Source organism: Panthera pardus, unplaced genomic scaffold (assembly GCF_024362965.1).
Source record: "Panthera pardus isolate Hobbes unplaced genomic scaffold, ASM2436296v1 HiC_scaffold_6, whole genome shotgun sequence".
NCBI classification, from domain to species: domain Eukaryota; kingdom Metazoa; phylum Chordata; class Mammalia; order Carnivora; family Felidae; genus Panthera; species Panthera pardus.
The window spans coordinates 108,335,134-108,350,087 of NW_026526991.1; the positions used below are offsets into that span (position 1 = coordinate 108,335,134).

At 37.0% G+C, this 14,954-nt stretch overlaps 1 pseudogene; it reads left to right on the forward strand.

Moving 5' to 3' along the window:
• Positions 1–12,793, forward strand: part of LOC109276174 (7-methylguanosine phosphate-specific 5'-nucleotidase-like) — a 31,660-nt pseudogene extending 18,867 nt beyond the window's left edge.
• Positions 12,794–14,954: the final 2,161 nt, after the last annotated feature.

Genomic DNA, 14,954 nt, shown 5'->3' on the forward strand with positions numbered 1-14,954 from the left:
CAAAGCAATCCTCTTATAGTTTTTTTTTAAATTTTTTTTAACGTTTATTTATTTTTGAGACAGAGAGAGACAGAGCATGAATGGGGGAGGGTCAGAGAGAGGGAGACACAGAATCCGAAACAGGCTCCAGGCTCTGAGCTGTCAGCACAGAGCCCGATGCGGGGCTCGAACCCACGGACCGCGAGATCATGACCTGAGCCGAAGTCGGCCGCTTAACCCACTGAGCCACCCAGGCGCCCCGAAGCAATCCTTTTATAGTTTAAAAGCAACAGTATACATGGGAATTGCAATTATTTTATAATTTAAAAGCAACAGTATCTATAGGAATTTAAAAGCTAGGTATATCATTATTATCTTCAAGGTTCAAAATCCTAGTAATGTTTACAACTTTGCAGCAATGAATGTTTTCATTTACCATGAAAACTAACTATACCCAAAATAGTATCTAGTGTACCCTGATCTCCTAGGAGAGAACAATAGGAATTGTAATTTGTTTTTTAGGGAGTTAATGGAGTAAAAACGGGGCTAGAGCTTCTGCTGCTTACACAGTATATGATTTTAGTAAAGCATTTAGACTTTTGAAGTATTGCCATCCACACAGTGAGGATAGTAGTATCTTCCCATTATGACTCATAAGACTTTTGCAAGAAGATAAATAAGTTAATGTACATGGCATTTTTGTGAACAGTGATTTGTGAATTTAATTACATTATTCTGTTTTGAAGAAAGAGCTGAAGACAAGTTCCAGAGAATCTTTCTTGGGAACTAATCTTCCAGTTGTAATTATTGCTAATAAAACCAAAGATGAAAGCTAGATTTGGCAGGTATCACAAAAGTTGTGTCCAAAATGCATCTCCCTACTAATGAGTCATTTGGGATTTTTGTATTTTATCTGACACCATCAAGGATTGAAGTTGATTTAATTTTGTAATAAAAATGTGAATAATATAGTTTTGATTTGTATTTCCGTCATGATGAGTGATATTGATCATCTTTTCATGGGTCTGTTGGCCATGTCTTTTTTGCAAAAATGTCTATTCATGTCTTCTGCCCATTTCTTCACTGGATTATTTGTTTTTCAGGAGTTGAGTTTGGTAAGTTCTTTACAGATTTTGGATACTAACCTTTTATCCAATATGTCATTTGCAAATATCTTCTCCCATTCCATTGGTTGCCTTTTAGTTTTGTTGATTGTTTCCTTCTCTGTGCAGAAGCTTTTTTATTTTGATGAGGTCCCAATAGTTCATTTTTACTTTGGTTTCCCTTGCTTTTGGAGATGTGTTAAGTAAGAAGTTGCTGTGGCCAAGGTCAAAGAGGTTGTTGTCTGTTTTCTCTTCTAGGATATTAACGGTTTCCTGTCTCACATTTAGGTCTTTCATTCATTTTGAATTTATTTTTGTGTATGGTGTAAGAAAGTGGTCCAGTTTCATTGTTCTGAATGTAGCTGTCTAGTTCTCCCAGCACCATTTACTAAAGAGACTGTCTTTTTTCCATTGCATACTCTTTCCTACTTCGTTGAAGATTAGTTGGCCATATATTTGTGGGTCCAATTCTCGGTTCTCCATTCTATTCCATTGGTCTATGTGTCTGTTTTTGTGCCAAGAAGATGTAGTACATATACATAATGGAGTACTGCTCAGCAATAAAAAAGAATGGAATCTTACCATTTGCAACAACATGAATAGAACTGGAGGATATTATGCTAAGTGAAATAAGTCAGTCAGAGAAAGAAAGATATCATATATTTTCACTCATATGTGGAAGTTGAGAAATTTAACAGAAGACCATGGGGGAAGGGAAAGAAAAATAATACTTACAAATGGAAAGGGAAGCAAACCATAAGAGACTTTTAAATACAGAGAACAAACTAGGAGTGCTCAGGTGGTCCAGTCGGTTAGTGTTCAACTTCAGGTCAGGTCATGATCTCACCACTCCTGAGTCCGAGCCCTGTGTCAGGCTGTGTGCTGATAGCTCAGAGCCTGGAGCCTACTTCCAATTCTATGTCTCCCTCTGTCTCTGCCCCTCTCCCACTCATGCTCTGTCTCTTTCTCTCAAAAATAAACATTAAAAAACTAAAAAAAAATAAAAAGTAAATACAGAGAACAAGCTGAGGGTGGAAAGGTAGGAGAGAGTGAGGAAAATGAGTGATGGGTATTGAGGAGAGCACTCATTGGGATGAGCACTGGGTGTTGTGTGTAAATGATGAATCGTGGGAATCCACTCCTAAAGCCAAGAGCACACTGTATACACTGTATGTTAGTTAACTTGACAATAAATTATACAAAAAAAATAGATAAATAAATAAATAAACAACACAAGCAAAAAAAACAAGGGTACGAAAAGGAAGAGCTAAAAAAAAAGGTATAAATAGCATATGAATAGGGCATAAATATCATGCATGGGTCCAGCAGTACACTGGAACTGGTTCATACCAGTTTAAAAATCCAACTGTGCACATTTCTTCCCAGTTCCACCCATCATGACATTATGTTTGTAGCTTAAAATCAGCTTTAGTGGAAGAATTTGTACCTCAGAAAATGGTAAATACTGCAAATCATAACTTTTCTGTTTTCCCTAGAGATGTAGTCATGAAACATTTAGCAGCACCAAGGAGAGGCTGAATATTTGACTCGAAGCTTGCAAGTACAAAAGAAACAAGGGAAATGTCCATTACATGGTTCAAAATCAATAGGATAATTTTATCTAATTTGTAAGGAGAATTTGTAACTATTCTTGTTACTAAGTATAGGTACTTCTTGCTAGGGATTCTCACAAAGAAAATACTAAATGAGGGCTTGGAAAATTCTCTCCCATTCCTGGGTCCCCACTAAATTCAGCGAAAGCAATTGTGCTATGAGTAAGGGGTTTTAATATCATGCTTTTAAATTGCCATTGTACCAAAGCTACAGGAAACTAGGCAATATTTTTCCCATGAAAAGCACAAATTATTATTTTTAAAAAATTACACTATTATCCAAAACAATTCAAAATGAAATTTAATAGCCATGAGAAATTAAATAATCCTGATTACAGAGAAATTACCACAGATGAGAAGATAGAAAGTATAATTCCTATGAGTAACATTATCTTTCACAGCCTGGGCATATTTCTTAACTGCTTAACCCTTAGTTATTAATTTGATGGGTGTTATTCCTGGTGAGCCTCTACTTCTATCTTCTGTCAAAAAATTTCGAGGTAGTTTACAACTTGCTCCATATATATTTACATTGACACACTTGACATAACTCTTAAAGCACAAACTTTATTCTTACTAAAAATAGCAATCTCTGTTTAAAAAAATCTTCATTTTAATTGGGTGTATGTACATTTGCATACATTTTCAGATTTACTCGCCCCTTTAGGTCAATATTTTATGTCCTTTTCATTAAACCAAATTTTATAAAAGTATAGAGAGAAGGAAAAAGAAATTGTAGATAGATTGATAGATTCCCATCCTGTCTTATAAACAGATTTATTCTAGCCAAACAAATTTGGTCTGTTCTTCTCTTTTCTGTTTTTAATACAAGTGTTATTTGTTCAGACAAGGGTGTCAGCATCATTGGAATTTCAGAAAAGGAAAAACACTTGTCAACACTTTTACTTTCCTTCATTCTCACTCTTTTATGCATTACAAATGCACCCATCGGAACACAAACACATACACACCTATCTTCTGAGCCACTCACATGTAACACTCAATTTCCAACTTCATCTTTCACTCTGCTAACTGTTAAACTACAATACTTTCACACTCCTGATGAAAGAACACTACTTAAAATATTGGACAATCATCAACTCTACCTCTTTTACATTACAAAGAGTAATGGACAAAAGAGATTTTTTCAGGAGTTTGTTAAGTACATTACTAATTAAAGGGACACAATATATATTTCAATAGCATTGTTTGTGGAAAATCTATATGTACTCATAAGAAAATTCTTAAATAAAGAAATGTATCCCCAAAAAACCATAAAATAAAAACATACAACAAAAAGATACTCACTGTTAGTACTTCAAGACCAGTCATCAAAGTATCTCTATACATATATGAAGAAATATGCCTTCAGTTTATAAAGTATGATTGCAATACAAATCTTACTTTGTAAAGGTTTTTTGTTTTTTGTTTTGTTTTTTTTTTTTTTTAGTTCACGATATTGAAGGTGTTTCTCTGTACTATTGGTTTTAAAATTTGTGGTTTTTTAAAAAATTTTTTTTACATTTATTTATTTATTTTTGAGAGAGAGACAAAGAGCACAATCGGGGGATGGGCAGAAAGAGAAGGAGACACAGAATCCAAAGCAGGCTCCAGGCTCCCAGCTGTCAGCACAGAGCCCAACGCTGGGCTCTAACACACAAACCGCGAGATCATGACCTGAGCCAAAGTCGGACACTTAACCAACTGAGCCACCCAAGCACCCAAAAATTTGTGGGTTTTTAAATTTTGGCTGTTATTGATGATGGAAACTCAAAGCTTATTGCTTCATAAATAAGAAAAAGATTCTTACATGTTTTAGTAAAAGAGAAATATAATGATCTATGATTAGTAGATTCTAAATTTATTTATCATTTAAAACATTGCTGGACTTATACTCTGTGGTGGAATAAGGTTGGCTCAGAGAAGAGCTTTTCTTTTATGGTTCACATCCTATAAAAGAGATAAAGTTGCAACTGATAAATTACATAGAACAGAGTGAGTGCTGCCAAGTCTTTCCTATATATATGTATGGAGCCATTCAACAACTGTTGATGGAGTTTACACTAGTGTCAGGGATAGATCTCAGTGCCCAATAGATCCTGCCTTCAAAGAGCCTACAGATGCAGAGGGAGATAGATGTAAAAATAGAAAATGTAAAATAACGTGAGGGAAAATTGAATCAAGAATCATCTGGGAGGGGTGCCTGGGTGGCTCAGTGGGTTAAGCATCAGACTTTTACTCAGGCCATAATCTCATGGTTGGTGGGTTTGAGCCTCACAAACCTGCTTCAGATTCTGTGTCTCCCTCCCTCTCTGCCCCCCACCATCTCAAAAATAAATAAACATTAAAAAAATCTTCCAGGGATATTTGGGATAATTAAATGGTAGATTGGGTGCAGAAGAGTTTTTCAAAACTCAGTTTGAAGTTTCCAACTTAGAGAGTCACTGGATGAATGAATAGTAGAGATGGAAATACAATGCATTCGTGAAAAAAACTACTAAAGACTTCAGCTTTGGACTATGTAAGTTTAGGATGTCTATGGGAAGGGGGGGGAAGATGCCTAAAGGATTTAAAACTTTATTAAGAGGGTGGATCACATGTTAACTGTTCTTAACACAATTTAAAAAAAATACAATAAAAGAAAAAGATGCCTATGAGAGTTCAGGGAAGAAATATCCAATAGATATTTTAAAATATAGTTCTAGATTTAGGAAGGAGTTCAGACCTGGAACTAAAGATCAGCTTAATTGGAACACATTGATGATGAGGAAGTGTCCAGAGATGAGGCAGAAGATCTAATCAGGAATCAGATCAAGATTTGGCTGAACTTTATCAGAGGGAAAGTGAGACAAACATAAGTAAATGTTAGAGAAATCATTTTGACTTCTACCTGAACAACCAATGGGGCAGAAGACAGAAGGTGGGAAATCAGTTAAAAGACAACCATATTAATCTAGGTAAAACATTTTTATGGCTAATGGACTAGGAACAGTGGAAATGAAAAGAAGCGGACTAATTAAAAAAGTAGTAACAGTTTCCTGAGAATAGCCATGAACTTCCCCATGTTCATGCCTTCAATTAGTTGCAAAATTGGACTCCAATGAAAAAAAAATTTTTTAAATAGAAATTTGATGCTCTTCTCAATATATTACCTATATGCCAGGCTGAGAATATCAACTAAATTGACTTACTCTAGCAGCAGTCAATGCCACCACCAGTTAAGTAGCTTATCTCTCAGGACACTGAGAAAGCATGAAAACTGATGAGTGAGAGGCCTTATTTCAGGACACACCTAAACCAGGAATCTGAGATGCTCACTTAGGATGTTTAAATTCAGGGTATTATAAAAATGCCACATAGTTATTGTAAAGTCTTTTGTGCTCAAGTGAATAAAGAAAGCTGTACAAAGCACCCTTGCTTCTTTCTGTAGCACATTCCTATACCACAAGAGCGATACCATCAAAGGAATCACATAATCTCTGCATACTTTTGGTAAAGGATACATAAACCTTGTGGCTGACACACTTTGCCACCACATGGCATAAGGCCAACAAAATATTAAGCAAGTTTCCAACAGCATATTTCAGGACCCCCTGGAAATTGTTTAACTTAGAAGCATAAGTTATAGAGTTAATTCCATTGTCAAATATGTGAAGAGGCAAAAATTGGGATCTGTTAGACAATTACATACTTGGTTTGAGTCTAGTAAAAATGTCATTATGGCTTTTCTAGATGCTTTTCAAAATGTTGGGTTTTTTTTTTTTTTTTTTTCACTTCCTGGTTCACCTCACCCCTGTATCCTTGCCTTTCTGAGTCCTTGGTCTTCTGAATGTCCTTAAGTGCCTCCTTTCTCAATTAGCAGCCCACTCTTGCTATCTACCTTTACTTTCTTTTATTTTTTAATGTTTTTGTTTAAATTCTATTAGTTAATATATAGTGTAATATTGGTTTCAGGAGTAGAATTTAGTGATTCATCACTTCAATACAACCCCCAGTGCTCATCATAACAAGTGCCCTCCTTAATGCCCATCACCTATTCAGCCCACCCCCCATCCTCTTCCCTCCACCAAATCTCAGTTTGTTTATCTTTACTTTCAAATTTCAGTTTCTTCAAATATCTAATTGCATTTCATATGTAGAGGGGAAATGACTGTTGTAATTCTTTGGGGCCTTTGCATGGGCATACGGCAACCTTATTTTCTGAAGCAAACACTGAAATAAATCACCTAGTAAACAACTTATTTAAAAAAATGACTAATTAAATTGTTTTAATGTTTATTTTTGAGAGAGACAGAGAGAGAGTGTGTGCAAGAGTGGTGGAGGGGCAGAGAGAGAGGTAGACACAGAATCCAAAGCAGGCTCCAGCCTCAGATCTATCAGCACAGAGCCCAATGCGGGGCTCAAACCCATGAACCACGAGATCATGACCGGAGAAGAAGTTGGACGCTTAACTGACTGAGCCACCCAGGTGCCCCCCAAAAATAGACTATTTGAACAGAACCTTCTTTGTAAATTAGAACATGTAGTTAAGCACAATACTGTATCTGTCATACTGCTAAGTTACAAAGTTTTACATAATAAATGGTTATTTATCTATTTATTACTTTTTTTTAAATAACATAACTTAAATACATGAGTGATGAATAGTAGGATTTCAGACTGTGTGGAAAGGGTTCTTCTCACAAAATAGTGTACTTTTTACCTGTATTCTGTATGCATGTAAGGTCATCCCTGATTTCAATATATATACATACACTGGTCTTACAAGCCTTTTAGGAATGTGGCACAGTGTATGTATGTGAGTGAATTTTGGGTGTATAGATATTTCCCATTTAAAAAGTCGCTTTTTTTAGATGTTAGGGGAAAGCTAGTGGGTTTTTTTAATTATTTTTTTATTTAAAACCTTTTTTAATGAGTATTTTTGAGACAGAGAGACAGATAGAGCACAAGTGCGGGGGGGGGGGGGGTGGGGGGTGGGCAGAGATAAAAGGAAACAGAATCTGAAGCAGGCTCCAGGCTCTGAGCTGTCAGCACAGAGTCCCATGCAGGGCTCGAACCCACAAACAGTGAGATCATGACCTGAGCCAAAGTTGGGCGCTTAACCAACTGAGCCACTCAGGTGCACCAAAGCTAGTGTTTAGTAAATACAAGACCCTGTTCTCAAGAAGACAAGGTAGACAAACATCTAATTACACAGACACCTAAATACAGACAATTAACATAGCAATAACTGAAGATTGTGACCATTATGGAATTTGATGATAGATACTGGAAGTGCCCAGTGTAGAGTCTAATTACTAATGTGTCAAGAAATTAGAAATATAACAACATGTCAAGTGCACATTTAGAACAAGATACAAAGGTTGTATGTTTTCAAGAAGTTACTTAGTATTAATTTGGGGGTGGGGGAGAAGAGGTCTTATCTGAAATGTAAATGAATGGTTTTTTTTTTCTTTAGAAATAAACTTTTTTTAAATGTTCATTTATTTTTGAGAGAAAAGGGAGACAGAGTGTGAATGGAGGAGGGGCAGAGAGAGAGATAAAGAATCTGAAGCAGACTCCAGGCTCTGAACTTCCAGCACAGAGCTGCCAGCGCAGAGGCCGGTGCGGGGCTTGAACTCACGAACCAGGAGATCATGACCTGAGCTGAAATGGGACACTTAACTGAGTGAGCCACCCAGGAGACCCAGAAATAAACTTTCTTAATACATGTGTATATATGCATATTCACACAGGCCACAGACAAATATAGCTGTATTTTCTGTAATGAAAAAGGAAACAAACCAGAGACTCTGATTACATTTTCATCAACCTATCAGTATGAAACCTAGTTTTATGTGTGTTTCTGTTTCACGAAGTCTTATTTAATATATACTTCAATTTATTAGTCTTGAACTCACAGCCAACAGCAATATAACTCATGCCTGAATGAAGCTTACCTAAGACACATATTTTCTCCTTAAGACACATCACAGCCTTCCTGTTTTTAGGAACTTTAGATAGTGTTTCAACACCATGTTCAAGGGCCATTTTAAAAAATAAAATCACCAACCAAAAAAAAATGCAAAATTATGACACTCAATAGACTGGGAAAAGAACACTTGCTTGTGAATGTGAGAACTGAAAGGAAAAGGCAGAGTGTAGTCTTGGTCTTCCACTGGGAAAAGTGCATGTTGGACAGCTCAAACTTTCCCCTACTCTGAACATGACTACAAATGGTGTAAAAACACTGCTAGTATCAATTTTGGGGTTACAAATATATTTTAGCAAGCAGGTGAATTATATAATGGAATTTGTGAATAAGGAAGTTTGACTATATATGAAGAAACAATGGATAGATTTTGGACATAATACAGCACAGGAGGAAAAGGACAAGGGAACAAGCTTACTTCCTAAAGGTAGTTTTCAGGCTACAAGGCAGGGAGGGAGAGCCCAAGTAGAGATAGGATGCCTTGTTAAGTTGAGGAGACAGACACAGTTCAGTGAAGCTGATGCAGTTAGAAATTATGAGACAGAATACTAGAAAATAGAGACAATGTATGCACATGTACACACACACACGGATACGCAAACACACACTCACACAGTTCCAGACATTGGCTAAGGAATCCTCTGTGTCTTTGATTACATACTGACTAAGGTCGATGTCTGGAATCACCATAAGTTCAGAAAGAACATCCAGAAAGTATTCAACCAAACAATTTTTAGAACTAACACAGGGATCGGGACAATTTGTGTTTCTTTGGCCAGAGTAAAGAAACATCATAATATGTGGGGCATTAGAAAGACTCCTCAAAAGGGTGTGACCATTGTAGTGGGGAAAGTTAGCCCAAGAGTAGAGACTGCTATGTATATGCCATACCCCAGATAATAAGCAAGTCTTAACAGAATTGAAATAATCTGTAAGTAGCTGCATCCTAGTACAAATTTTAATATTTCTTAATGGAATGAAATAAAATCTTACTTAACAGTGACTGCTTTGACCCCTGAAGACTGATAACAAGGTAAGAGTGTCCCTTCCATCTGCTCCACTCATATTTATAGTGAAGACCCAGAGAGTGTAATAAAGCAATGAATGACAGCAACAAAAAAAAATATGGATAGAAAAGGAAGAAATAAAACTTTCTTGTATGCAAACATTATTGTCTAATTAGAAAAGCATAAGGGATCTATAAACCGACTATTGGGAGTTTAGCAAAGTCATAGGTAACAAAAATCAATTTATTTCCATATATCAGAAAAAAATGAGATAAATGAAAAATACTATTTACAATGACATCAAAAATGAAAAACTCAGATATGGCTTTAACAAAATTTATGTAAGATATATATATATCTCATATGGTGAAATGTAGAAAAATACAAAGCATTCCTGACAGGAATTAAAGAAGGCTTAATTAAAGGGATATAACACACTAATAGAACAGAGCACTCAATATTACTAAAATGCCAAATCTTCCCAAAATTGATCCATAGATTCAATACAATCACAATTTGGAAATATGATAAGGTGATTTAATATTTTTATGGAAATTCACTGAACCTAGAATAGCCAGAAAAAAGAGAGAAAGAAAGAGAGCAAATTTGGAGACTTCCAGTACCTGCTATCAACACTTACTAAAAATAAGTCAATCAGAACACGATAAATACCAATATGATTTCACTCATGTGTGGAATTTAAGAAACAAACGAACAAGGAAAAAAGGAAGAAATAAACCAATAAACAGACTTTTAACTATAGAGAACAAATTGATGGCTACCAGAGGGAAGGTGGAAGTATGGGCTACATAGGTGATGGGGACTGAGGAGGGCACTTGTCATGATGAGCTCCAGGTTATGTATGGAAGTGATGAATCACTATATTGTACACTTGAAACTAATATTACACTGTGTATTAACTAACTGGAATTAAAATAAAAACTTAAAAAATTTACTGGACTGCTACAATAACCATGACAGTGCAATACTAATGTAAAGACAAAAAAAAAAAAGAAAAATGGAGCAATATAAAGCCCAAACATAGATCCACACTGATATAATTACTGGATTTTTGATACCAGCATTAAAGCCTTTCAAAAATGAGAGAAAAGTCTTTCAATAAATACTGATGAAGCAACTGGATATTCATATCAAAAAGGGAAGAATCTTGAATATTACCTTATATTGTATATGAAAATTAAATACAGAATTATTTTAAACCTAAATTAGAGCTGAAGGAAACCAATTTGACAATAAATTATATTTTAAAAAAAGAATCTAACAAAAAATATATATAAGAGCTGAAGCTGTATAAAACAGGAGAACATCTTTGAGACTTTGAGTTAGGCAAAGATTTCTAACAGGACACAAAGAGCTTGAACTATGTGAGAAATATTCATAAAATGGATCAAACTAAAATTTAGTTTAACTTATATATAAATTTGTATATTATATTTATATTTGTTATATATTATTTTATATAAATTCTATAAATTTATTTAGTTCAATAAAACTAAAACTTGTACTGCAGAAGACAATTATAAAAAAATTAAGATGCAAGGCAAGGACTTGGAGAAGATATTTTCAAAATATACATCAGATTACTGACTATCTATTTTGCCACTTGTTTATATACCACTTATTAAAACAGTAGGGAGGACTTTATTCAGGACTATTTCAGATGGTGTTAGGACTATTACAGCTGAAAGAGATCTGAAAATCACTTATGAGGGGATATCAAGGGTAGGGGGATTCTTGCTAAACTGACTGTACAAGATTCTTGCTGAAGGCAGACCAAGGGCTTAGACTTCAAGAATGGAAGATAAGGAATTTGATTAGATATCAGGGGTGATCAGATACCAAAGATACAGAATTCTCTGTCAACTAATTTACCAACATTCTTACCACAACCGGACTGGGAAGGCTGAAGATATGAAAGATATGACCTAGTGATGAAGCCTGATCAAAAAGAGGGAGTGCCATGGAAGAGGAGGTGAGGCACCAGGAAGCATCCAGCGTGATGCAGGCTGCAATCCCATGGCACCTCAAGGCCCCATCAGGCCATCTTAGGCCCTGCCTTGCCATCTCCTCTAGTAGGTGACCTGGGCCAGGCCTGGGTCCCCTTCATCTGCCCACCCTCCCCACCCTGGCCAGGACTTGCCATGCTTCCCAGCCATCCCGGGCTTTACTGGGCTCAGCATGGTGCCAGGGTCAGTGTTTGTTTTGGATCTCTGGACAGGTGAGGATCCTGTTAAAGGTCACCCTCCTGAGGCAGCAGTTCGAATGGTTCAGGAGATTGTGGGCTCCTTCTACAGGGGCAGGGGAGACCGTTTACAGGTCATTTCTGATTGTCACATGATCTGGAGCACATTTGTGTATAATGGAAAGTGATGCCCTCCCTTCTTATGACATTTTAGATAACAGCAAGATTATCAGTGAACAGTCCTGGAAGGAACTCAAAGTGCGCCCTCCCCACTATTACCCGGTTGAGACTGACCTACGCTGACCATCAAAGTTACCTCATATGGTGGAATGGTGGGCCAAAGCACAGGATCTCCCATGCCAGCAGAAGATTTAGAAGTTTCAGATCGCCCAGGTGTTTACAGTACAATGCAGTGCTTAGGGAGGGATACAAGACTTTCTTTAACACCCTTTACCAAAACTACATTCCCCTTTTTTTCTTTTTGGCAGGCATTGGTGATACCATGGAGGAGCTTATCTGACAAATAAAGGTGTTCCGCCCCAGCATCCACATTGTGTCTAACTACCTGGACTTTGACAAAGACAGTTTTGGACAGGGATTCAAGGAGTCAGCTCATACACACATACAACAAAAACAGCTCCATTTGTAAGAACTCCAGGTACTTCCAGCAGCTTCTGGACAAAACCAACATCCTCCTGCTGGAGGACTTCATGGAGGACCTCACTATGGCTGATAAGGTTACCAGTGTGGAGAGCTTTCATTCTCAAGATTGGTTTCTTACATGACAAGGTGGAAGAGCAGTGGGAGCACTACATGGACTCCTATAATATTGTGCAGGAGAAGGACCAGATGCTGGACATGGTCTGCTACAGCACATCCTGAACAGTGGGGACTGGATGGAGATGTAGGGCTCCTGAGTGTGCAGGTGTGGGGCCAGACACTGCAAGCCACAGAGAAAAGGAAGCCTCACCTAGAGGCCATCCTGCTAGGAATGCTGTTCCTCCCCATGGGTACAGAGAAGAGTCCAGGGTGATGCAGCTGCTGAGCCCATGCTCCACACTCTTCCTTTCCCAGTGTCTTCTATGGTGTTCTGGCAAGGCTTGTGGGAGGCCCTGCCAGGTGGAAGGTCCTACGAGTTTGAACACAGGACCTACAGGATGTTAGCACTCTAGGGACCAACTGGTCCAGGGATTCCTTTTTCCCCAAATTTCTAAACATGGGAAGCTGTTCTTCAAACAAATCTAATGTGTGAAACAGATCAAAATTTAAAAAAGAAAAAGAAAAACCAAAGCCAGGACAAAACAAAAAAACAAAAAGAGGACCAGAAGAATCTACCTAAAGTTTGGTCAAAGAGAGTCTTGGTCAACAATTACAACTCAATGTTAAGACAATTAACTAGATTCTTAAAAAGAAAGATTTGAATGAAAACTTAACCAAATAAGGTAAAAAATAGCAAATAATATAAAAAGATATTCAACATTTTTATTCCTTAAAAATGCAAATTAAAACAACAATAAGATACTAATTCATACATAAAGGAGCTTAAATTAAAACATTGACTTAGATGTACAATTGAACTCTGTACTTTGCTGCTGGAAGTGCAGAATGATAACCACTTTGTAAATTATTTTGGTACTTTCTCAAAAAATTATATATGTAGTTACTCTATGACACAGAAATACCACATCTACAAGCTTACCAGTAGAAATGAAACATATGTCTACACAAAAAATTTACATGAATATTTAAAATAGCTTTATTAGCCAAACCCTCAAACAACCAAAATGCTCATTGGCTGGTGAATGGATAAATATATTGTTGTAAATCCACAGGGTGAAGTAGTATACAGCAACACTGTTTGATGACAGTTCTCCATCAAACAAGGTTTCTACACTTCCAGTGGCAACTTTTTCCCAGATTGTCATTTAAAGGATGGTTGTGGGCAAAAAGCTTGGGAGAACAGAGACAGTGTCTGTATTGTGCGGCTTTTTCCTGACTAGCATAATGAAGATGATGTTAAAACGAGGCAAGTTTTTAATTCCTTTGCTTTTGGGTGTGTCAAGTAAGAAATTGCTGCGGCTGAGGTCAGAGAGGTTTTTTTCCTGCTTTCTCCTCTAGGGTTTTGATGGTTTCCTGTCTCACATTCAGGTCCTTTATCCATTTCGTCTAAAAGGCAACCAATGGAATGGGAAAAGATATTTGCAAATGACGTATCGGACAAAGGGCTTTATCCAAAATCTATAAAGAACTCACCAAACTCCACACCCAAAAAACAAATAATCCAGTGAAGAAATGGGCAGAAAACATGAATAGACACTTCTCTAAAGAAGACATCCAGATGGCCAACACACACATGAAAAGATGTTCAACGTCGCTCCTCATCAGGGAAATACAAATCAAAACCACACTCAGATACCACCTCACGCCAGAATGGCTAAAATGAACAAATCAGGAGACTATAGATGCTGGAGACGATGTGGATAAATGGGAACCCTCTTGCACTGTTGATGGAAATGTAAACTGGTGCAGCCACTCTGGAAAATAGTGTGGCGATTCCTCAAAAAATTAAAAATAGATCTACCCTATGACCCAGCAATAGCACTTCTAGGAGTTTACCCACGGCATACAGAAGTGCTGATGCATAGGGGCACTTGTACCCCAATGTTTATAGCAGCACTTTCAACAATAGCCAAAGTATGGAAAGAGACTAAATGTCCATCAACTGATGAATGGGTAAGGAAAATGTGGTTTATATACACAATGGAATACTATGTGGCAATGAGAAAGAATGAAATATGGCCTTTTGTAGTAACGTGGATGAAACTGGAGAGTGTTATGCTAAGTGAAATAAGACATACAGAGAAAGACAGATACCATATGTTTTCACTCTTATGTGGATCCTGAGAACTTAACAGAAGACCATGGGGGAGGGGAAGAAAAAAAAAGGTTAGAGAGGGAAGGAGCCAAACCATAAGAGACTCTTAAAAACTGAGAACAAACTGAGGGTTGATGGGGGGTGGGAGATGGGTATTGAGGAAGACAGCTGTTGGGATGAGCACTGGGTGTTGTATGGAAACC